Source organism: Muntiacus reevesi, chromosome 8, assembly GCF_963930625.1.
Source record: "Muntiacus reevesi chromosome 8, mMunRee1.1, whole genome shotgun sequence".
Taxonomy (NCBI): domain Eukaryota; kingdom Metazoa; phylum Chordata; class Mammalia; order Artiodactyla; family Cervidae; genus Muntiacus; species Muntiacus reevesi.
In genome coordinates, this window is record NC_089256.1 from 38,752,914 (window position 1) to 38,779,242 (window position 26,329).

General features: G+C 34.9%; 1 protein-coding gene across 10 annotated transcripts in view; it reads right to left on the minus strand.

Moving 5' to 3' along the window:
• Positions 1-26,329, minus strand: part of ZBTB20 (zinc finger and BTB domain containing 20) — an 858,187-nt gene that overhangs the window by 755,089 nt on the left and 76,769 nt on the right. The window lies entirely within an intron of this gene.

Genomic DNA, 26,329 nt, shown 5'->3' on the forward strand with positions numbered 1-26,329 from the left:
TATGAATTATTTAGTTAAAGATTTCACCAATACCTTTACTTTTCAATGAATTTACTTTTCTCTACTAATATATTTTTGTGAATTGGGAATATAATAGAAAAGTAACAACAAACATCTGCAGGTTATATAAAACATATCAGCTAAGACATATCAATATTGTATGCTATTAACTTATTATTGATTGAGATAAACTATCTTTGCAAAATATATGTGAACTTTATACACACAGTCTGTGAAAGTATAATGTCTTACATTGTGAAATGATTGTAAAAGTAATGTGAACAAAATTATTATTTTTTTAATTTGTTTTATTGATTTATTTGGCTATACTGGATCTTAGTTGTGGTATGTGGGATCTAATTCTCTGACCAGGGGTCAAACCCAGATCCCCAGCATTAGGAGCATGGAGTCTTAACCATTGGACCACCAGGGAAGTTCCCTGAACATAATTATTTCACTGTTTTTTTTCTCTCTAAAACTACAAAAATTTATGAGCCTTCTGATAAACTGTCAGGTTCACAAGCAACAAATTAGGAAAATACTGTTATAAAAGCTAAAACCCAAAAGTCTGAGTTGGGATAGATGATGCAGATAAGATAATTCATTACTACATACTATAATTACTTGAAATAGTTGAGAAACTTTCAAAACAGCAACCCATTCACATCATAAACAATCTCCCTTGCCATCATCTGTGATTGAGAAACATGCTTCATCTAAACACCTTGTTATGAAACACTGAAAGAAAACACCAGCCATAGTTAATAGATTTCTTGAGTAATAAAACTCAGATGCACAGTCTAGTCTGTATAAATGTGGCCTTCCTTTGTATAAAATAGCTTTTATGGTATCTGAAAAGGATCTTCCTCTGAGTAATAATTCAAACAAATAAGCAAAACAGAACACCTCATTGTAGATGTGATTTCAGTAGATCTGATTTCTCAGTGTTTGTTTTATTTTTACAGCAAGCTCATGCATGCATGTGGCACTTAAAGATACAAATTCTTATGTAAATTCTCACCTTCTAATAACCATACACTTCAGTCACAGTACCATGACTTCTTTAAACATATTGCAAAATGAAAGACCTAGGAGAATATGGGAGTAGAACCAAGAAAAATGAAAACTGTAAATATGCAATGCAGGTTCTTTGAAATTAGGTCTTTCCTTCTTCCATGGTATCAACTTTCATGAAGTCTTCACTTTTTCTATTGCAGTATTGATATAATATCTGAAGTGGTAATAACTTTTTCTACTTATTAAAAGGACCCTGTAAGAAGTTCTGCTTTTGTGAACACCAGACATTTTTGCCCCCAAAACAAATGTTCTATAGGCTAGATGGTTAACAAATACAACCTGGAGAAGCTACCTCCTTCTCTTTTCCCTGGTGAGTTTTCTTACCCTACACATAATAGCTCAATTGGTAAAGAATCCACCTCCAATGCAGGAGACCCCAAGTCAATTCCTGGGTTGGGAAGATTTCCTGGAGAAGGGATTGACTATCCACTCCAGTATCCTTAGACTTCCCTTGTGGCTCAGCTGGTAAAGAATCTGCCTGCAATGTGGGAGACCTGGGTTTGATCCCTGGGTTGGGAAGATCCTCTGGAGTAGGGAAAGGCAACCCACTCCAGTATTCTGGCCTGGAGAATTCCATGGACTGCATAGTCCATGGGGTCGCAAGAGTCAGACATGACTGAGTAACTTCACTTTCACACATATTACAACCAAAATTAACTTAGGTAACAACAATGGACTTAAGAGTATAAACTGTAACTTTTTTCTCTAGTTATTAAATTCTGAGTGTTTTATTATTTATTTAATTATTCATTAATTATTTAATAATTCATGTGGTTGGAATTATTATATTTTATAGGAAACAGAAACACAAAGAATCTGAGGCTGTATCAGAATGTTGTCACAATTTTTTCAACAAAAACAAATTATGATTTAGTTGATGATAAACAACTGCTCCCATATATGTTTACCCTATACATGGTGGAACTGAGTGTTAATAATGCTTGTCTCCTATGCAACTACCTGGAATTGTGGTAACTCCCTGATCCCAGACAGTTTGATCATGAAGTTGGTATAAACAAAACAAATATCATTAATAGCTAAAAAATGTTTCTATATCAAGTACCAACTCTCTTTTTATTTGAAGAACATCTATATACACAGGAAAATCTATTATTTCTATTTCAAGCCAATTAGCCTTTTATTCCTGAATTAATTTGGCTAAGACAAAAAAGTTGCCATACATGCCTGTGCAACATCTCATTTAAAGATCATCTCAAGGCTTGGTTATTTAATATGGTTTAAAACCTATGCCAAAGTCAGGGACTTGGGTTCATCTGATTTATATCGATAAATCATAATGATAATTATAATAATATCCCAACAGAAGTGTCTGTCATTTCAGGTAAGATAAATAATCTTGGCTTAATTAAAACAAATGTTGAGATGATTATTACTGTGTACATTTCAAAGCAACGATAAGCTTCACAAAATGAATCAAATTCACAGTTGCTACTCTCACAGAGCTTATGTATTAAGGACTACTATGAAAGGTCATCCATTATTCTTTGCTCACACATGCAGGAAGCAAAATCAATGATCTGCCCTTTGTTTATAAAGTTGTAATACTTTTGAATTTTTATTTTCATTTTAATTAAGTATTTCTTAAATAACTGTTTCAAAATAGTAATTTTTGGATTATCTACAAAAGAATATCTATTAAAGACTAAAAAGGCATTTATAAAAATCCATGTATTTTCTAGCTTATGTGTGTGTGTGCTCAGGTCGCTCAGTTATGTCCAATTCTTTGCAACCCTATGAACTGTAGCCCTCCAGGCTCCTCTGTCCGTGGAATTTTCCAGCCAAGAATGCTGGAGTGGGTTGCCATATCCTGCTCCAAGGGATCTTCCCAAACCAGGGGTTGAACCTGCATCTCTTGTGTCTCCTGAATTGGCAGGCGGATTCTTTACCACTAGCACCACTGGGAAGCATTTTCTAGCTTACCAAAACCAGTTCTTTTTTCACAAGTACACACACTCTTACCTGCAAACATCAGCCATGTTGAAGTGTCTACACACTCATGATCCTGAAACACACTCTTTTCTTTTTCTAAACCTCCAGGATATTGGACAAGCTGTTTTCGGTTTCTACCATATCCTTAACATTCTGTCCTCTTTTTCAGTGTCATCTTGGCCATCCTGTCCTACAGGAAGTCTTCCCTGGCTTGGGTTAGGTGCCCTCCTATCTACCTCCATACCTCTCTGAGGTAGCATGTTTCCATAGTAACTATAGTACAGTAATGAAAACATCCAAAAACCTGCCAGTCTATCTCTCTAAACCATTTGTTCTTTGAGGACAGGGAGTATTTGGTGATTGCTGGTATATCTCTAGCACCTAGACAAACTGGAGATATTGACAAAAGAGTATATTTGAGAATATAAGGTAAACTGTTACCTCAATATTACTTTTCAGAAGAAAGGCTCCACTTGTGGAGCACACTCCCCATTACTTATTTTAAACAACACAGTACTATTTTTAAAAAATGTATTACCTAAAAATAACCACATTCATTATTGGTTTTGAATGGTCTTATGGGTCATTCTGATAAAACAGCTTAAAATGAAGGCAAAATTTTAATACAAGGTTACTGTTTCTTCCTGGCAATATACTAAAAACTGCAAGTATAAGGTGCCAATGTAAGTAAGGCTTTCAAAGATCACTTAGAAAAGCAAAAAAAAGTATATGGTTACATTATAGAGGTGATAAATAAATGCTTAAGGGACAAATGTTAAAAAAAAATCCTTGTTTTACAAATGGTATTTGTATCTTATAATGGACGTATAGGTGACAGAATATAATACTTATTAGATTGGATTTAAAACATGCTGTAACTAAAATAATGGGCTTCCCTGGTGGCTCAGTGGTAAAGAAGGATTGAAAAATAGTACAGTAATTTAAATATTATGTGGCATTTTAATTATACTTATGTTACTAAACTCCCCTGAAAAGTTTTTTCCATGATAAAGTAGGGACTCTAGTGACTTACAATTATCTTCTTTGGGGTTATGTACAGAACTTGATAAACATGTGATTAAATAAGTGATCAAATGAAGTCAACTCTCTTTCATCTTCTTTTAAAAAACAAAACAAAAAGAAAAAAAAAAACCAAAATGACTATTACATTATTAAACACTTTCATGTAAAAACAATTTATAATACATTTCACAAATTAAAATTACTTAGTAATATGTGTATTCACAGATTGATCCTCTGCATTTTGCAATGGTTTTTGACTTTTATTTCATGTATAATACATGCCATAAATAGTAAAGCACATTTAATTTCACAAATATATAGGTTAATTGGCATAAAATCTTAAACAACTTTCTACAAAATTTTTTACGTATAAATGCCATTTATGATTAAAGGTATGATCAATAGGTCAGTTGACATGGACATATGACTAGAATACCACTATGCCATTTCATCTACAGAAAAGAGTAACAATAAAAGGATGGTAACAAAACAAAAGCTATGATAAAACTCAATTAGAACAACAGAAAGCTAAGAAAGGTCAAAATTATAGAATACTGATTTTTAAATGTTGCTCTATCATCTTCAAGCACTTTTTTCTATTTTAGATATAAACTTTTGTCTTAATATTCAAAAATTCCAAATTGTTGGTATACAAATCATAAGTGATTTAATTGAAATTTCATAATGCTAAAGCTTTAAGCTTAAAGTGCCTCAGTCAAATTTTTGGCTGGGCATAGTCATTCAATAATTCATTCAGATCTTTGGATACTAATTCAATAAGTAAGTACTGAGATTCTATTTTGAGTATATGTTAGTTTTTAGAATGAAAATGAGAAGAATAAAACAGACATAATCCCCTGTTTTTATAATCAACATCTGTTGGAAGCCAGACACTAATTTATAACCATACAAGTGATTACATACCTATTAGCAGAGAGAAGATTTTGGAGGAAAAAAGTGGAATCTATGATAGTATTTGAGAAAAGGATTGGACATACGCTTAAGAACATTTCTTTGTTAAAGCTGAAATGTGATGGATGGGTAGGAATTTAGTGGCTGACAAATCAAAGCTGGTAGGGGCTCGGATGAAAGTTTAGAGGTTTATCCTTAAATGAATATATAGGCTAATAAGAGCTGTTAGTTCATTGTTGGAAGAGAAATTAATGTTGCTAAAGCAATATCTGAAAGATAGTTTGTTCTGCTAAGTAAGCTAAAAACTATGCTAGTTATGTTGGTCATAATTTCAATGTGCTTCATAAACTCCTTTTTTTCATAGGTCAAATTTAAGCAAGTTCTTTTCCAATTATTTTAAATTTGACATTAGTGATATCTTAGTGGATAATGTTTATTCAGAATTTAATAAACTAAAGCTTTCTAAAGATAGAAGTGCCTGGACCACAGTACCATTTTGTGCACTAAAGAAATATGGAGTCAAAAAGACAAGATTAAAATTGTGTTGTACTATTAAATGGGAATTCATCATCTTTCTTTTTGAAATATTTAACTAGAAGATAAATTTTCCACTTGGAAGAGGCTTGTCAACCTTTCACTCCTACCACTGATTATCCTATACAAATAAAGAAACAAATGAACAAAAAGACCCACCCAATTCAATTTTTAAATTCATAAATATAAATTTCTGTTTTATTATAATTTTTGAAGTATATTTAAATTTTTATTATAAAACCATAAGTCCTTATGGAGGAAATTTAGAAAATGTAAAGAAATGAAATTTTTCAGATTCCCACCATTGCAAAACAAGCACTGTAAACATTGTAGAGTTTGAATTTTTAGTTACTACTAATAAAATTTCATTGTTTAATTGGGTTTTAAACTAAATATTAAAATATTTGTAATTAGTCTCTCTGTGGCATCCCTGGTGGCTCAGACAGTAAAGAATCTGCCTGTAATCCAGGAGACCTGGGTCAAATCCCTGAGTTGGAAAGATCCCCTGGAGAAGGGAATGGCAACCCACTGGAGAATCCCATGGACAGAGGAGCCTGGTGGGGTACAGTCCATGGGGTCGCAAAGAGTTGGACACCACTGAGCAACTAAGTAAGTAAAATCTACAATAAGGACCAAAATGAACGCTAAAAATCTGTGCCTATAATTCTCTTATTTGGAAAGCCACTTCGGCTCTCTTTCTGAAAACAGCTATTTTTCACTGAATAAATATTGTGGGTTCATGCGTGTGTGTGTGTGCTAAATCACTTCAGTCATGTTGGACTCTACCACCCTAAGGACTGTAGCCCGTCAGGTCCCCTGTCCATGGGATTCTATAGGTAAAAATGTGTATGTGTTAGTGGTTCAGTCCTGTCCGACTCTTTGCAACCCAATGGACTGTAGCCCACCAGGCTCCCCTGTCCACGGGATTTTCCAGGCAAGAACACGGACTGGAGTGGGTTGACATGCCCTCCTCCAGGGGATCTTCCTGACCCAAGGGTCTCTTCCTGACCCAAGGGTCTCTCATTTGGAAAGCCACTTGGCCTCTCTTTTTGAGAACAGCTATTTTTCAACTAAATATTGTACATACAGATAAAGAATTATCAAGTAAAGCCTATGTTGTTTTAATGTGTACTCCAAACAAAAGAAACTTAAATCTAAATCATTTGATCCCTTTGAAAGATATAGCATTTTGAAGGCTATACACCTTCTTTCCATAAATCCAACAGAGCCTTTTATTTCTTTCATTTTTAGGACTATTTTTTGTTTTGCTTTTCTTTCAGTTGAACAACTTAGGATGTAGTGGGATTGATTTCAAAGGCTACATAGTGTATTTGTAAGTGTCATCAAATATTATGAATATTCAAATCACTCAGAATGGTAAGATGCTCACACGATAGTACAGGGATCAAAGCCTACCACGTCCTCCTGTCTCACTCTGAGAATGATGAACTCACTAAAGAGCAAGAGCTCATTTCAGCAGAATACGTATTAGACATATATTCTTTTTTCTTTCAAGGAATGTTAAATTTGTGTATGTTAAATATGCTTATGTTAACATATTTATTCATGAGATTTCACTGCACTCACTTCTTCCTAACTTTCTTACAGTATATATTCATTATATAATTCAGGAATTTCCATATTGAAAATGGAGAGTCATATTTGCTCTTTACTTAAATTATCCCAATATCCTGTGAACCAATCCATTAAACTTAAATTACGAATCAAACTTATAAGAGATACAGCATGATAACACCCACAAAAATAAATACAAAAAAGATGAAAACAGACTACAAAAGTGTATAATCATCAGATACATTACATAGTTTTTATCTGGTTTAGCTTGTCGTCGGTTTGACACTGTACTGCAAAAAAAAAAAACAAAAAACAAAAACAAAACAAAACCCCACTACCTTTATCCTAAATTACTAATGATTGTAATTTCAATTAAATTGGGCTTTCATTTCAAGTCTGGAAGTTTCTCACCAATTCCTAATATTGAAGATGGAGGTAATTTAGGTTCAGAGAGATTATGTGAATTGCCCAGGATTTTTGTAGTTATTTGACAGCAGCATTAGAACCCAACTCAACACTACATCATGTTCTAGTTTTAGTCTTTCTAGATTTAGGTTACATAGTTCAAGTGAAAATCATGAAAATAAAGTTATCCATTATCATGCAAGCAACAGTTACTTGGATAATACAAAATTGGTTGATTTGATATTCTGATTCACACAAAACCTAAAACAAAGAAACAGAAAAGGCTTCTATGTTGGCCCATAGAGGAATTATTAATATCACTACAAGTAACACAGTCTTGTTGAATTTTTTTAGCACTTTACCCTTCCTATGATCAATAATTTTATAATGTTTTATAGGCCCTGGAAAAATATACAAACTGATCATAAGAACTATTAATTATAAGACTTGCTCCAGTTCTCCTACTAGTTCATGTGTGAAGGTCTTCAACCTCAAGTCTAAGTTGTTGTAGAAGTCACAATTTTTATAGATGATATTTTCCTAAAAACACATAAATATTCCAGAGGCTACCTGAAATCAGAAACATGTACAAAACACAGTTCCCAGCTTTTTGAATTTCCCTTTCCTATTACTAAAATATAAAGCCACAAAACAATTTTAACTGTCACAAACTTTTGCTACCTCCTTGCAATCTCTCTCTCTCTTAGGTCACTTGCCTTGGGAGAAGTCAACTGATACGTCACAAAGACACTCAAGCATGCCCTATGGAAAGACCCCTGTAATGAAGAACTGAGACTTCCACTCAACAGTCAACAAGAAATAGACTTCTTGCCAACAGCCATGTGTATAAGCCACCATGGAAGCAAATGCATTCCAGTTCTCATAAGACTGATACCCAGGCTACCATCTTGATTAAAACCTCATAAGAAATTCTGAATTAGAACCAGTCAGCTAAGTAGCTCTCAAAGTTCTGACCCACAGAAATAATAAGACAATAAAGGTTTGTTTTTTTAAGCCACTAAGTCTGGTGTGATTTGTTATATAACTATAGATAGCGAACACCTACTCTAAGAAATTAGGTAAGTTAGCTCTCTGAACCTGCTTTTTCACTGTTATGAGAAAACAGACCTACCAATAGCTAACCTATGTTATTGTTGTTGCTTAGTCACTAAGTTGTGTCTGATTCTTTTTGACCCTATGGACTGTAGTCTACTAGGCTCCTCTGTCCATGGAATTTCACACGTAACAATACTGGAGTGGGTTGCCATTTCCTTCTCCAGAGGATCTCCCCAACCCAAGGATTGAACCCAGACCTATAGCACTATTGTGATGATAAAGAAGATTAAAAACAACTTGTATAGCAGATAGTAAAAGCTCAATAAGTATTATTATTATTTTCTATTAATAACATTATAAAATATTATCAGTAGTCATAGACGGTTGCCACATTTCATAGTATTTTGCTTCCATTGGCTAATTGGATTAAATTTATACACTATACTACTGAGAATCAAAACTAATAATAGAAAATGAAATAATAAAAATATTAGAAGAAAATACTAAAATTATTTGCATAGCCTTGAGGGAGGAAAGTTTTCCTTAGCATATTGCCAAGGTAAGAAACTTTAAATCAAATATTAAGAAGTAGGACTACATAAGAATTAAGACTATCTGCAGAGTAAATGAGGGCTTCTCTGGTGGCTCAGAGGTAAAGAATCCACCTGTGATGCAGAAGATGCAGGAGACCAGGGTTCACTCCCTGGGTGGGAAAGATCCCCTGGAAAGGGCATGGCAATGCACTCCAGTATTCTAGCCTGGAAAAGTCCATGGACAGAGGAGCCTGGCAGGCTACAGTCCATAGGGCTGCAAAGAGTCGGACACAACTGAGCGAATGAATACACACATGGCTATAAGGAGAGTATCAGTTTATATCCAAATTCAAATCATACAGCTATTTAGCTATTTCATAGCCATATCTTTTCAATTATATAGCATGTTGTTTACAACAGTGATTACTCATTTTCCTTAGAGCATGTCTGGGCTTAATATGAGAAGAGAGGGAGAAAACACATAGCAAAAGGAACACTTTTTCCTCTTCTACTTCATCGTACAATTTGGAATGAAAGTATCTGCGTAATGATAAAGTTGTGTCTAATTTGTGCCCCAAAGTGTTTTATTCTGTTGGAATTTTAACTGGATTTGCATTGATTCTACAGATTGCATTGATAAAAATCAATATTGTTAACAACACTGAATTTTTGAATCCATGAACATGGTTTATTTCTCTTTATATTTAGTTCATCTTTAAATTCTTTCAGTAGTATTTTGTGAATTTGCAATGTACAAGTCATACATGCGTCTATATGTACACATCTTTTCTATCTATCTACCTATTTAGGAGTTCATTTTATACCTAAATATATCCAATTTTATGCTATTATCAATGATATTTTATATTTTCTCCTCTAAACCTTAATGTTAATCATTTTTAAAATGGGAGTAATAATGTAGAATCTACCTCAAAAGGATTGTATGGAGAATATATAGAACAGAGTAACAGTCAATAAATGTAAAACAATGTTATTACTTGTAAAGCTTTTCCCTATTTCTGCATATACACATCCTATTTATGATTCAACATCCAGTTAAAATGCACCTCTATAAGAAGTCTTTCCTCAACATCCAAGCTAACAGTGTGCTTTCTTAAATAAGTCATTAATAAATATTTCCCAAAAACAAACAAACATAATCAAGCATTACTAAGAAAAGGTTTACACAAGTTCATGAATCTACTTAAACCTACTGCCATCATTGCATTAAATCCCTTGCTTACACAAAGATACATACACTTGCAACATTTTCTTATCTAATAATGTAGTTTACTCTATCAAAAAGAAAAATGAGGTTAGTATGACATGACTTGCTCTCGGCAAAATAATGACATGGGTGTTAATAATCACCTTGGTTTCTACATGATCACAAATAATCTATTCATGTTTAGAATAGATTTTAGAATTTTGCTGGGGATAAAATTAACTCTGTAGATTACAGAATTCATCTTTACTTTAAGACTTTATACATTTGCATATATCCAGTATTTTATACTTTCCATCTAAATGTAATCGTATCTAGAAGTTATGAATTTTCATTGGGAAAAATCCACTGGTTTTCCATTGGAAAAAAACTGGTTAAAGCTTCAAGAGCAAAAGTTCTTAGGTTTGGATTCCAGGTGCTTTGATGGAGCACTATGTAGCTTGAAAAATAGTATTTAATTTCAGTTAACACATCTATGCTGCTGCTGCTGCTAAGTCGCTTCAGTGGTATCCAACTCTATGCAACCCCATAGATGCAGCCCACCAGGTTCCTCCCTCCCTGGGATTCTCCAGGCAAGAATACTGGAGTGGGTTGCCATTTCCTTCTCCAATGCATGCATACATGCTAAGTCACTTCAGTCGTGCCCAACTCTGTGCAACCTATGGACAGCAGCCACCAGGCTCCTCTGTCCACAGGGCTCTCTAGGCAAGAATACTGGAGTGGGTTGCCATTTCCTTCTCCATAATACATCTATACATGGAGATAAAAGCATCTTCTTGGGTACAGTGAATATTAAATGAGAGTAAGTATTCAAAATTCTTTAGTTGTTTTTCTGTTTCCTCACCTATAAAATGGGAATATTCATCCCTCCTTACTAGTCAAGATCACCTTCAGGACTCAGTGAAATATATACATTGACAGTGCTTTGCAAAACACACATTATATAAATGGACAGGATATAATTGCTATCATTCCAGAAAAACTTGCCATACTCTGTGAGAATTTGATTTTAAATTTACCTAAGTGGCCTCTTAATAACCAACTCAATCATTGATTTCCATTGCCTTCTTTCAATTTGAATGCCATTCCTCTCAGCAGAGAAAAATACAAGCAAAACAAATGTTTGTCATCTCTTCCTACTTTATATCACCTCCTAACATTATACATATTCTTCCAAGTAATGTAGATATGACTTTTCATACCCCTTCTCAAAGTTTATTATTCTAAGAGACTAAACTAGGAACTTTCTTGGCAGCCCAGTGGTTTAGACCTCACCCTCCAATGCAGGGGATTCAGGTTCAACCTCTGGTCAAGCAGCTAAAATCCCACATGCCTCAAAGCCAAAAAACTAAAAACACCAAATAGAAGCAATATTGTAACAGATTTCAATAAAGACTTTTTAAAAAAGTGTTCCACATTAAAAAGAAAATCTTTAAAAAAATTTTAGAGAGATTAAATTAGAATTATGGAAAAGAAAGTTGAGAAATTTAGGAGTCAATTGTCACAGATGACAGAAATAATTTCATTGAGATAATCTAAAATATCAATAACTAAGTATTATAAACAATAAGCGTCAATTACATTATGGTGAAAATATTTTAATGTATCTATATTGAGTATAAACTGGATTGTCTTTCAGGCCATAGACATTAGTCTTTTCTACCAGTGACCACACAAAAACTAAATAATATGCATTCTGCCACAAAAAGACAATATAAAAATTTTGAACTCTGTGGGAGAAGGTGAGGGTGGGATGTTTCGAAAGAACAGCATGTATACTGTCTATGGTGAAACAGATCACCAGCCCAGGTGGGATACATGAGACAAGTGCTCGGGCCTGGTGCACTGGGAAGACCCAGAGGAATCGGGTGGAGAGGGAGGAGGGAGGGGGGATCGAGATGGGGAATATGTGTAACTCTATGGCTGATTCATATCAATGTATGACAAAACCCACTGCAATGTTGTGAAGTAATTAGCCTCCAACTAATAAAAAAAAAAATTAAAAAAAATATATATATATATATATTCCCATCTCTATTAATTGACCAGAAAATATTTTGTCATCCCGAACTTAGACTGACCATAGTACAGAATCTGTCATTAAGTGTTCAGTTCACACACATACACTCCAAACTGGTCCAACAACTTCTATTATGCCAGTTAGCAGCATTGCCAGCCCCTTTGCCCTTCACTGCCTGGAGAACGTCCATCAGAAACAGGGAAGCAGAGCAAGCTGCCACAATGCACCATTGATGCTTGAGCAAGGCTGCCCAAGCAGCTGCAACAACAGGGCAACTCTTCAAAGTGTCAGCATTGAAACTTAGAATTCTCCTTCCCATACAACTATCAATGAAAACCTTTATAAGCTACAATCAATTACAAAATAAATCTCTGAGACAAATCATGTTCTTTTTTCATTTTCCCTCTCCTCTTTCTCCTTTCAACACTAAATGTCCTTGGTTTAAAAAAAAAAAATCAAGGAGAAATTCCCTCCTTTTCTTCCTCGATCTCTGTTTGCCTCTCTTATGTTCTGAAAATTCTCTCAAGGAGGTTTAAGGATTTGTGCTAAACACTTTTATTTATAAGACATGTTCTGGGTTTTTTGTTTGTTTGTTTGTTGTTGAATTTTGTAGTTGGAGTTTCTCATTTAAAAACTTCAAAAGGCACTTGAAATTTTGAGCACACTCATTCTGGAATTTTTGGCAAAGCATGTTTTTGATTATTGAAAGATAATCTAAATTCTGAAGTGCACGCACTGAATCACATAACCTCCATATTTTTGTAAACCACAACAAAAGTGGTTTTACATTAACTATAGATGAATAAGTAATGAGTCAGTGAACAGTTAAAAGCATTCCATGAGAATGCATCAACTAGCCATGTGAACTTTTTGATAGAAAAATCCTAAGTGTTTAGACATTACTTAGAATGAGGGAAAGCTACTTTTTAATAAAAGCAGTATGTTTAATCTGTCTTATGTGACTAAACCTACCATATCAAATGAAAATATACTTTTGTTTTTTTCTATTTCTCCTTAGCCACAAGTAGTTAACGACTTATTTTTATATGAAATACATACTTGAAACCTGATAATTGTAAACAACCACTTTTAGATTTAACTCCATATCTTTTACCAGGTAAACAACATGAGTTCCTTATGGAAAAAAGAGGGAACTTCTCTAAATAATATTTATTCTCAAGAGACAGAATGTCCAAATTTCAGTATTGCCAAGGTGTAAACCATTTAAGTCTTCTAGATAACTAAAACATGCACACTTCATTGAGTCTGTCTGAAAAATCAAAATCCACAATATTTAAGTTCCTAATTTGCTTTAATTTTTAAATCATATTAATAATTTCTCATCATTTTCAAAGTAATGCATCTACATAGTTTACTAGTTAAATAGTTACATGTTAAATAGTAACACAATGTTTCTTAAAAACCACAAAAGACAGCAACCCATATCTCAACCTTGGAGACCTCTGTCAAAATTCTTTCTAGTGTTTACCTGTTTATCTCTAAATAAGCTTATATTGCTATTTTTTATTTGTATACTGTAGACATTATTAATTTCTCACCATGGAAGATAAAGTGTTAGTTCTCTCATACCACACACTTTCCTTTCATTCTCCCAGTATTTAGCCAACTGGTACATTTTTAATACATTTCCTTCCTTGAGTAAAAAGTTTTCCTTTCTACAATTCATATTGCCCATTTTTCCCCCAATCGCAAGCTTTGCAAGAGAAATGTAAAGTCTCTCTGAATGTATCTCACACTCTTAAATGTGAAGCACTCTGCTAATTCCAAATCTTCCTTCTGAACACATCCCTTTCTAGAGTTTTCTACCTTCATGCTCAGCTAAGGACAGATTATTCTTAAGAACAATGCACAGTTGTTATCCAGGAACTTCTCTTCATCTTTCTCATCTCATTCTCATCACTTATTTCCTGAATCCTCTCCTTCTTCTCTCTCCCCAGTTTTTCTTCATTTGGATACAGCATAGTCCACCAAAAGATTCCTGAGAAAGCAACCTTGGAAGGTAAATTTTGAGACTCATGCAACTAAAAATGTCTTTCTACCTTCACACCTGATTAACAGTTTGACTAAGTATAGAATCCCAAGTTCAAAGTAATTTGGCCTCAGAACTTTAAAGCCACATCTTCTAGCTTTGAATGTTACCATTAAGAAATCAGACACCATCCTGATTCTTGAACCAATGTGTACATAGGGTTTAAATTTTCTCTCTAAAAGTGTCTATCATCATCTGTAAATCGCTGGTAGTTTGAAATTTTCCAGTTATATATCTTGGTATAGATCTACTTCACATTTTTTCCAATTGTATGAAGAAATAATTGACATGTCACAGTATAAGTTTAAGGCATACTGAGAGATGGTTTGATTCACATATACTGTGAAATGATTATGGCAATAGGCTTACCTAACATTCATCATCTCACATATGATAAAATGATAAAAAGAAAAAAAAAATATTTTCTACTTTACACTTTTTATAGGCACACAGTAAATCCTTTCAAAGTGGAAATGCTTGTTCTTCAGTTTAAAAAAAAAAAATATGATTTAATTTCATGCTAATCTCTTCCCTATCACTTTCTCCGCTTTCCCCCATTTTCTGAAACTGTTATTAACAAGAGTTTTGTTTGTGAGACATTCTGATTTTATCTGCTCTACTGTTATCCCTTTGACTTTCTGCTCTGAAAATTTCAATCCTGTTAAAGTTATTACAGCTGAGTGCTTATTCTCTGATTATTCATTTTTTATATTATTCTGTCATGTTTCATTGAAGTACTATCTTCTATCTATCTGAGTATATTAATTATATTTTTACTTCAGCCATTGTCTTCCAGAGGAAGTACTGCCTCCAATTCTTAAGCCAGTTCTGGAGCATGAACTGGCTTGCTTTTTCCTTGGCACAATACTCTCCAGGCACTTGTAGTTAGCTTTCTCCATTCTACTAATTGCTTCATCCACTTTACAGCTTCCAAAAATTGTATCTCTTTCACATGTTGCTTCCTCTTCTTTATTATGCTTGTGGATTTGTACTTTTTTAGCCTTTTAGTCATACTTTTAGTCCTTTACTTGGAAGGAACAAGGGAAAACGTGTTCAGTCACCAAGTTTAACTGGAAGTCTGTTGTTCAAGTTTCTAAGATGTTAATCCTATAGGTATAATCATGCCATTTATAGGGTCATAAAACCATAGGGTTTTTACTGTTAAAAAACTTCTCAGAGATCATCTGATTCAATCCTTTTATTTTAGAGGTGAAAAAATGGAAGCTTCAAAAGTTAAGTGGTTTATGCAAGGTTATTTAACTAGCAATTCATATGCTGGTACTTGAACTTGCCTTCATTACTATACTGCCTCCTCACATAGATAACCTCTTAAAGTCCTCACTCTCCAAGAACTCCCACACACATAATAAAGCCAAAGCTTTTTAATATGGCAGTCTAACTTTTGGTAAATAAAATGGAAAAAATTTGCCATTAATTAAAAATTCATGTTGAGATTTGACAGAAAAGAGCAAAATTTTGTAAAGCAATTGTCCTTCAATAAAAAATAAATTAATTTTTTAAAAACTGAGAAAAAAAGACTCCAAGAGTAAATATCTGATTCTAAACCTTCTACTTTTTACCAGAGTTTCCTAATCAATACTCTCCCATGAAACTCTCTCTCCTTTGACATGGCAGACTTCACCTAAGTTCATCTAAGTTTTACTCTTTCAGGTCATAGGATGACACCATATTTTCTCCAAGTAAAGGAAATTTATGTTTGAAATCAATTGAATTATTTATATCCTTCTTTATCTCCCATCCTCACACTCTCCCTGACCTCAGACTGAACACTTCTCCTAAAATAATCTTTTCCTCCATGAATAGCACCACCCAGGTACTCAAGCAAACCACTTGAAAGTCATCCTCAATTTCTTTTTCCTTAACAGCCACCAACTCTCACCCCACATCTATGCTGTCCCCAAATTTTACCAATTCTACCTTCTAAAAATCTCATGAGTCCATCCCTCTTGATATTCCTCACAGCTTCACAGACACTTTCAGATCAGACCCTCCCTATACTTCATCCTGATTGCCACTCTTTATCTGCTAACTGATCTCACACACTAGTTTCTTCTCTTTACACTCTTTCTCCTACACTCAATTGATGAAATGCTTTTTTCTCAATAGAAGTATAAAACCTTTAGTGGATCCCACCTCATTTCCAGATCCTTAGCATGACTTATATAAGGTACTTCATGGTAGCACCTGTGTATCTCTCCAACTGCATATCTTGAGGCTCCTAAACTGGCACTTTATTGAATTAGAAATCAGATAGAAATAAAGAGGCTTCTTTTGGGTTTTCTGTTTACACTGGATTTTCATTACTACTGAATGACAGCTTTTTTCCCCATCTCCTCTCTCAAATAAAGAAGGAATCAAATGAAAGGAAATAGGGTGATATGATTTTAAAAAACAGTATTAACCCTATAAAAATATTTAATAAAGTTCTGTTTACCATAATATTTTATAACATTTTATGCTATCATTTGGAGAGTATAATCTGTTTAAAGTTATTGGCAGTACATTAAATTCAGTATCCAGAACGCTAAAGATGCAAATTAAATATTTGATGGAGACAATAGCAATTAGATCTTCTGGACATGAAATAATTACAGGATCAACACATTTTTATAGTAAAGGCCAAATCTAAGAAAGTTTTATATAATAGTTACTAGACTACAGATTTTAGCAGGTAGGGGCCACGTCTTAACCATCTTTGTATTCTCTACTGTGCCAAATACATAACATAATAGGTGCCCAGGGAAAGAAAGAAAGACTGAATGAATAAATGAAATTATAGGCAATATTAGGCCAACAAACCCAGGCAGAAGAAGCTTATCTACTATTTAATAAGCCAAATAATCCAATAGAATTTATTATTACAGATGATCAACTTAGTCAAAATGTCATAAATATATATTTTTAAAAGTGTGTATATATATATATATAGATAGATAGATAGGTAGATATATCCAGCAGACCTTTATATGAAACATCAGTCTGATCTTTATTTGGACATCTGTTAAATCATTCAATAGATAACATAGCAAAATTTTTCAACCTAACAAAACAGTATATACTACTTGGAAAGCAAGTAAAATAAAGATGTTTCCATTTTCAGTACTCTTATCTTTAGATTGTCCTTCACATACCTCTCCAGATGAGAAATACACAAAAATAAGAACTTTTTTAGCTAGAATTTTGATCAAGTTACTGCCTTTCATATTACAGTAATGATATCCAAACTGCCTTCTAAACCAAATAGAAACAGCACCATGGCTCATGCACATAATCTCATTGTGCACTTCGACCATGACAACCTCACGTCCCTTGAGGCACTAAAGTCCACTTGCCAGCCAGAAGTCTGAAGTTTAGCAATTCAACCCAGCACAATTACAAAAATGCCTTAATCCACAACCTAATATCTAAAATATTAAGGGGCTATACTAGTTGGTATCCCTGGACCCCAAAGCCAGCTACTCCAGAACATGTCTTCACCCACCAGTGGCTGGTAGCCTCTGAAAGAGGCAGGGCTTGGCAGCCAAACATGCTGGGGGCCAGCCCTGCCTACAAGTGCTCCCACAGTAGTTGGGGCCACCACGATAGAAGGGCTCACCCAGCACACACTGGAGACAGACCTGAATCACAGAGCTCCAATAACTAGAGGGAAGTATGCTGCTGGGCCTCACAGAATATATCTTCTAAAATACCACTTCTCCAAGGTCAAGAAATATAACTGACCTATCTAATGAGAGTGAAAGTGAAGGTCACTCACCTCACAAAGGGTCCTACTCTTTGTGACCCCATGCACTATAGCCTGCTAGGCTCCTCTGTCCATGGAGTTCTGCAGGCAAGAGTACTGGAGTGGGCAGCCATACCCTTCTCCAAGGGATCTTCCCAACCCATGGATTGAACCCAGGTCTCCCACATTGCAGGTGGATTCTTTACCATCTGTGCCACCTATCTAATACAGAAACATAATCAGAGAATTAAGCAAAATGAGAAAACAAAGGAGTATGTTCCAAAGGAACAAGATAAAACCCCAGAAGAAGAACTAAGCAAATTATAGATAAGCAATCTATCTGATGAAGAGTCAAAGTTAATGATCATAAAGATGCTCAGTGAATTTGGGAGAATAATAGATAAGCACAGTGAGGAATTTAACCAAGAGATAGAAAACATAAAGAATCAAATAGAGTTGAAGAATATAATAATTGAAATAAAATGTATTTTTATTACTAGACGGTATCAATAGCAGATTAGATAATATAGAGGAACAGAAAAGTGAACTGAAAGACAAAGTACTAGAGACCACCCAAGCTGAAGAAAAAAAAGAAAAAAAATCAATTTTAAAAAATGAGGACAGTCTATTTTATCTGATATGAGTATTGCGACTCCTGCTTTCTTTTGGTCTCCGTTTGCGTGAAATATTTTTTTCCAGCCCTTCACTTTCAGTCTGTATGTGTCCCTTGTTTTGAGGTGGGTCTCTTGTAGACAGCATATATAGGGGTCTTGTTTTTGTATCCATTCAGCCAATCTTTGTCTTTTGGTTGGGGCATTCAACCGATTTACATTTAAGGTAATTATTGATAGGTGTGGTCCCGTTGCCATTTTCTTTGTTGTTTTGGGTTCACGTTTATACAACCTTTCTGCATTTCCTGTCTAGAGAAGATCCTTTAGCATTTGTTGAAGAGCTGGTTTGGTGGTGCTGAATTCTCTCAGCTTTTGCTTGTCTGTAGGAAAGGATATACAATGGAAAAAAGACAGTCTCTTTAACAAGTGGTGTTGGGAAAACTGGTCAACCACTTGTAAAAGAATGAAACTAGAACACTTCCTAACACCATACACAAAAATAAACTCAAAATGGATTAAAGATCTAAATGTAAGACCAGAAACTATAAAACTCCTAGAGGAGAACATAGGCAAAACACTCTCTGACATAAATCACAGCAAGATCTTCTATGACCCACCTCCCAGAATATTGGAAATAAAAGCAAAAATAAACAAATGGGACCTAATGAAAATTAAAACCTTTTGCACAACAAAGGAAACTATAAGTAAGGTGAAAAGACAGCCCTCAGATTGGGGGAAAATAATAACAAATGAGGAAACAGACAAAGGATTAATCTCAAAAATATACAAGCAACTCCTGAAGCTCAATTCCAGAAAAATAAACGACCCAATCAAAAAATGGGCCAAAGAACTAAACAGACATTTCTCCAAAGAAGACATACAGATGGCTAACAAACACATGAAAAGATGCTCAACATCACTCATCATCAGAGAGATGCAAATCAAAACCATAATGAGGTACCATTACACGCCAGTCAGGATGGCTGCTATCCAAAAGTTTACAAGCAATAAATGCTGGAGAAGGTGTGGAGAAAAGGGAACCCTCTTACACTGTTGGTGGGAATGCAAACTAGTACAGCCACTATGGAAAACAGTGTGGAGATTTCTTAAAAAACTGGAAATAGAACTGCCATATGACCCAGCAATACCACTTCTGGGCATACACACTGAGGAATCCAGATCTGAAAGAGACACATGCAACCCAATGTTCATCGCAGCACTGTTTATAATAGCCAGGACATGGAAGCAACCTAGATGCCCATCAGCAGATGAATGGATAAGGAAGCTGTGGTACATATACACCATGGAATATTACTCAGCCGTTAAAAAGAATTCATTTGAATCAGTTCTAATGAGATGGATGAAACTGGAGCCCATTATACAGAGTGAAGTAAGCCAGAAAGATAAAAAACATTACAGTATACTAACACATATATACGGAATTTAGATAGATGGTAGCGATAACCCTATATGCAAAACAGAAAAAGAGACACAGAAGTACAGAACAGACTTTTGAACTCTGGGGGAGAACGTGAGGGTGGGATGTTTTGAAAGAACAGCATGTATATTATCTATGGTAAAACAGACCACCAGCCCAGGTGGGATGCATGAGTCAAGTGCTCGGGTCTGGTGCACTGGGAGGACCCTGAGGAGTCGGGTGGAGAGGGAGGTGGGAGGGGGGATCGGGATGGGGAATACGTGTAACTCTATGGCTGATTCGTGTCAATGTATGACAAAACCCACTGAAATGTTGTGAAGTGATTGGCCTCCAACTAATAAAATAATATTTTAAAAAAATAAAAATAAAAAAATAAAAAAAATAAAGCAGAAAAAAAAAAAATGAGGACAGTTTAAGAGACCTCTGTCACATCAAGCATCTAACATTCACATTATAGGGGTCCAAGAAGGAGAAGAGAGAGATAAAGGCAGAGAATTCCCTGAAGCCATAATGGAGGAAAACTTCCCCAACCTGGGAAAGAAAACTGATGTCCATGTCCAAAGAGCACAGAAAGTCCCAAACAAGATCCACACTAAGACAGAAAGAAAATATTAAAAATAGCATGAGAAAAGCAACTAGTTTTATACAAAGGAACTCTCATAAAACTGTCAGATGACTTTTCAGCAGAAACTTTGCAGGCCAGTAAGGAGTGGCACCATATATTTAAAAAGAAAAAGGAAAAACCCTACAACCAAGAATACTCTTACTGGCAAGGCTATCATTTAGAGTTGAAGGAGAGATAGAGTTTTCTAGACAAGCAAAATCTGAAAGCGTTCAGCACCACTAAACTACTTTTATAAGAAATGTTAAAGGGATTTCTCTAAGTGGAAAATAAAAGGCCTGACTAGAAATATTAGAATTATGAAAGGAAAAATCTCATTGGTAAAGGCAAACATACAATAAACTATTGTATGAAGTTAGTAGGAAGATTCAAATATAAAAATAGTGAAAATCACCTATATCCACAGTAAGTAGCCAAGGAATACATAAAACAAAAAGATGTAAACTATGATGTCAAAAACATTAAATGTGAAGGGGAGTAAATATGCACTCTAAATTAATAGATTATCAATTTAATTATACACACACACACTATATATATGATATATATATATATATATATATACATAGTATATATATGCATATATATATATGCCCCTTGGCAAACACAAGCCAATATGATGTTAAAGAGAATCACAAAATTCCAAGGGAAGAGAGTAAAAGAAGAAGAAAGGAATAAAAGCACCTTTAAAAACAACTAGAAAACAATTAACAAAATATCAGTAAGTACACGTGTGTGTGTGTGTACTAAGTTGATCCAGTCATGTCCAACTCTTTACAACCCTATGAACTATAGCCCACCAGGCTCTTCTGTCCATGGAGGTTCTCCAGGCAAGAATACTGGAGTGGATTGACATTTCCTTCTCCACAGTAAGTATATACTTATTAATAATTACTTTAAATGTAAATGGACTGAATGCTCCAATCAAAAAACACAGAATACTGAATCAGTGTTAGTTGCTCAGTCACGTCCGACTCTTTGTGATCCCATATACTGTAGCTCACCAGACTTCTCTGTCCATACCAAGACATAAAAAAATAAAATCTTGTCATTTGTGACAACATAGATAAATCTAAAAAGTATTATGCTAAGTGAAATAAATCAGAGAATGATTAATACTGTATGATTTCACTCATATGTGGAATTTGAAAGAAAAAATAAACAAGTGAACAAACAAAACAGAAACAGAGTCACAAATACAGAGAGTGCTAAACAGGTGGTTGCCAGAGAGTGAGGAATGGAGGAAAGAAATAGGTGAGGGATATTAAGAGGTACAAACTTTCAGTTACAAAATAAATGAGTCATGGGAATGAAATGTACAGCATGAGGAATATAGTAAATAATAATGTAATAGTTTACAGTAGTGACAGATGGTAACTAAACTAATCATAGTGATCATTTTGTAATGTACAGAAATATCAAATCACTATGTTGTATACCAGCAGTGTTGTAGGTTGATTATACTTCCAAAAAGAAAAAGAAAAAAAGACAAATAATCTTACAGAAAAAGAAATCAGATCTGTAATCACCAGAAACAGGGGGTGGAAGGGAAGGGAATTGGACAAAGGTGATCAAAAGATAAAAGATAAATAAGTACTAGGGATGTAATATACAACATGATCAAGATAAATAATACTGCTTTATGTTATATATGAAAGCTAAGAGAGTAAATCCTGAGGTCTCATCACATGGAAAAAATTTTTTTTCTTTTTCTTTTATTTTACATTGATATGAGATGATGAATATTCACCAAAGTCACTACATGGTGTATGTAAGTCGAATCATTATGCTATACACCTTAAATGTATGCAATGCTGTATGTCAATTATATCTCAATAAAACTGGGAGAAAATAAATATAATTTCTTAAGCAATCAAGGAGCAGGCCCAAGGCATATAAGTCAAAAACAGAGCACTGTGAACATATTCAAACTGAGACTACTCTTTTCTATTTCTATAAAGGTCCTTAGCAAAAGATTCTAAATATCAGGAATATCAGGAATTTCCTCTGAAAAAAAGAAATTCTCTTGAATCCCATCACCTTAAAAATATCTCATATAACAAAAAGGTATAATGTGTAGATTCTCACTAGGTAGAAGTCTGAATACTGAGCATATCATATTACAGAATAAAGATGGGTATTTTCCAGGATGCTATCTCAAGTTTTTTATAAATTCCACTGTTGTCCTCATCTAAAATGACTATGGAAATGGTGTAGCTAAAGAAAAAAAAAAGGGACAAAATTTAAATCAACAAACTAAGAAATAAAAGTATAGGCTATCCATGTTAACAAATGCTGACATATGGAAGAGCAAAGAAAAATATGTGAAGACACACTCCTGGGCAAAAGGCTGAGGATAGCCAATATTGATAGGATATATAACAATTGAAGGGATTCCCAGGTGGCTCAGTGGGTAAAGAACCCGCTTGCACTGTAGGAGTTGCAGGAGACATGGGTTCTATCCCTGGGTTGGGAAGATCTCCTGGAGAAGGACATGGCAACCACTCAGGTATTCTTGCCTGGAGAATCACAGGGACAGAGGAGACTAGCAAGCTATAGCCCATGAGGTCGCAAAGAGTCAAACATGACTGAAGCGACTGAGCACACATGCACAAATAATGATTAAAACAAGAGCACAGAAAAGACAAAGTAGAGGAGAAATTTTAATATAACTAGTGGGTAGAAAAATGCAAAATGTTCCTTGGAAGGAAAGCTATGACAAACCTAGAGAGCACATTAAAAAGCAGAGACATCACTTAGCTGACAAAGATCTGTATAGTCAAAGCTATGGTTTTACCAGTAGTCATCAATGGATGTGAGAGTTGGTCCATAAAGAAGACTGAGCGCCAAAGAATTGATGCTTTGTGGTGATGGAGAAGACTCTTGAGAGTTCCTGGGACAGCACAGAGACCAAACCAGTCAATTCTAAAGGAAATCGACCCTGAATATTCATTGGAGGACTGATGCTGAAGCTCCAATACTGTGGTCACCTGATGCAAAGAGCCAACTCATTGGAAAAGAACCCGATGTTGGCAAAGATTGAAGGCAAAAGGAGAGGATGAAATGGTTGGGGGCAACACTGACTCAACGGACATGAATTTGAGCAAACTCTGGGAGATAGCGATAGACACAGGAGACTGCCGTGCTGCAATACTTGGAGGTGCAAAGAGTCAGACACAGCCAAATGACTGAACAACAACAAGGAAAATGTATGTTGTATAAACTGAAGCAATCCCAATGATATAAAGAGTCATGAAGTGGAAAGACAAGATTTCTTCCATTCAAAGGTTTTATGACCAGTAAGGATGGACTACAATACGAAAATGAAATAGATCTAATTCCATAATAGGCATAGAAAATGACCAACAGTGATAACTCTATTGTTTAAGGACACAAAGTGGTACTTAATAAACTTCAGATTATACCATTTAAAAACTGTTTCTCAACTTTGGAAAATGTCTTACACTCCCCTTGGCTACCTATTTGCTTTAGCTTTTAAAATTATGGAAGTGTCATGCAAGCCAACTATAGAAGGTAAGTAACAACACTTCTATGAATAGTAGTAATTAAAAAGAACCCATTGATGGCACATTCATTCCAATGCCAGCCGCACTGAGTCAACCATTATATTGTGTGCATGCTAAATCGCTTCAGTCACATCCAACTCTTTGTAACCCTATGGTCTGTAGCTTTCCAGGCTGTTCTGTCCATGGGATTCTCCAGGCAGGAATACTGGAGTGGGCTGACATGCCCTCCTCCAGGGGATCTTCCTAACCCAGGGAAAGAACCCATATCTTGTGCAGCTTCTGCACTCCTAGCAAATACTTTACCACTGAGCACTAACATCCAAACCCTGGAGGACACTAGCAGCATTGCTGGTAACATCTCTGCCCCTGGAGTTTAAGTCTTTTTTTCTATGAGGAGCACATTCTTACACAGGACAACAGGATGTGAAATGATATGAAAATGTGTGTGTCAGCACTTAGAAAATTCTCCTCCTAAAAGCAGTTTCTAAATGTGGAATCCTTACCTGTAACCTACTGGGCAGCAGAAGCATTTAGGAATTGAAGGCATACAGTACAATGCTTATCCTTATTCCCATTTAGCTACCAGGGTTTTTTTTTTTTTGTTCAATATTTCTTTTTTCTTTTCCGTGTTCTCTATTTACAATTGTGAGAGAACTCTGTAGAGAAACAACTTGACTAGATCCAGGAGGTGGTGAAGGACAGGGAAGCCTGGCATGCTGCAGTCCACAGGGTTGCAAAGAGTCAGACATGACTTAGCCACTGAACAAAACAAATGTGGAAAAGCATCTTGATTGGATCTAGGTTCAGTGTGGGTACATGCCATGTGAGCACTACACACAACTCCACCTGACACTCTTCACGGTTCAACCCTTTTGATAGTCTTCAGCTGAGACTACATCCAACCCTTTCACTTATGTTTCACCTACAATTTCAGGTCTCAGCAGTTCCTGAGAATAAATGAGTTATAGTTATACTTCCTCTTCTCATAAATCTGAAACAAAGAGTAGGGTGGGGTGGGCTTAGGAAATGGACAGTTTCACTGCCAATCCAAACATAATATTCCAATAGCTGGCTGTTGTGATCAAGAAGATTATATTTTTTAATATCAGTGTATGTAAGCCCTTCAGCAAATAAACTCAGAGGATGAAGAGGAGGAGGTGGCGAGAGGAAATGATATTGATGATGACAATGATAGCTAATGTTTTCAGTATCTGTGCCTGGCATTGTTCTAGGTGCTCTGCACTCTGCATGTATTATCTCATTTAATCCTCACATATTCAAAAAAATTCCTTGTTAGGTAAAATTATTTTTATCTTCATATTTTAAACAGGAAACAGAAAAACAAGGGGAAAGTTGTTTAAATGAATTTAAAGATATTTCGTTCCTTTAAAGTTAAAACATAAAATTTACACTGATTGACCAATCTTTTATGTAAGATCAAAGACTGTCATTGACTCTTGATCTGCTAAGTCACATTATTCTCCTTACTCAGACTGCTCCACAATGTACCATTTATGTAAAGTCAGTGAGAGTTTAAAGATTTTGTTTATTTAAAGGCAGTGAGTGCTTAAAGAGACTTGCAAAGCAAGTTGAATGCAGGACCCTTCCAAATTTTTACATTCATCCGCTACCCTTGCCCTGGGAGATCTTTCACTGTTGTCTACCCACACTAATTTATTTTAGTGATTCACCTTTAAAAAGTCTTTCCAAAGCAGTCAACTTAAATTTCACAATATCAATAGATATTTATACTTTTTTACTCATATTTCACCAGTTCGCATAATTAAATTACCATTGCACATTCAACTGGCATAAATAAATTTAAAAACAAACACAAAAAAAAAAAAAAAAAAGAAAAAAGAAAAAAAAAAAAAACCAAAAAAAAACAAACACAAATGGCTCTAAGTAAGCATAACAGCAAATAAACAGGGAGACAGAAATACACCATAATTCAGAGCTTCCTATCAGCCTAAAGTAGGGATTGGTCAGGAGGGCTTCTACTATATTCATACCTTCCCTAATCACAAAG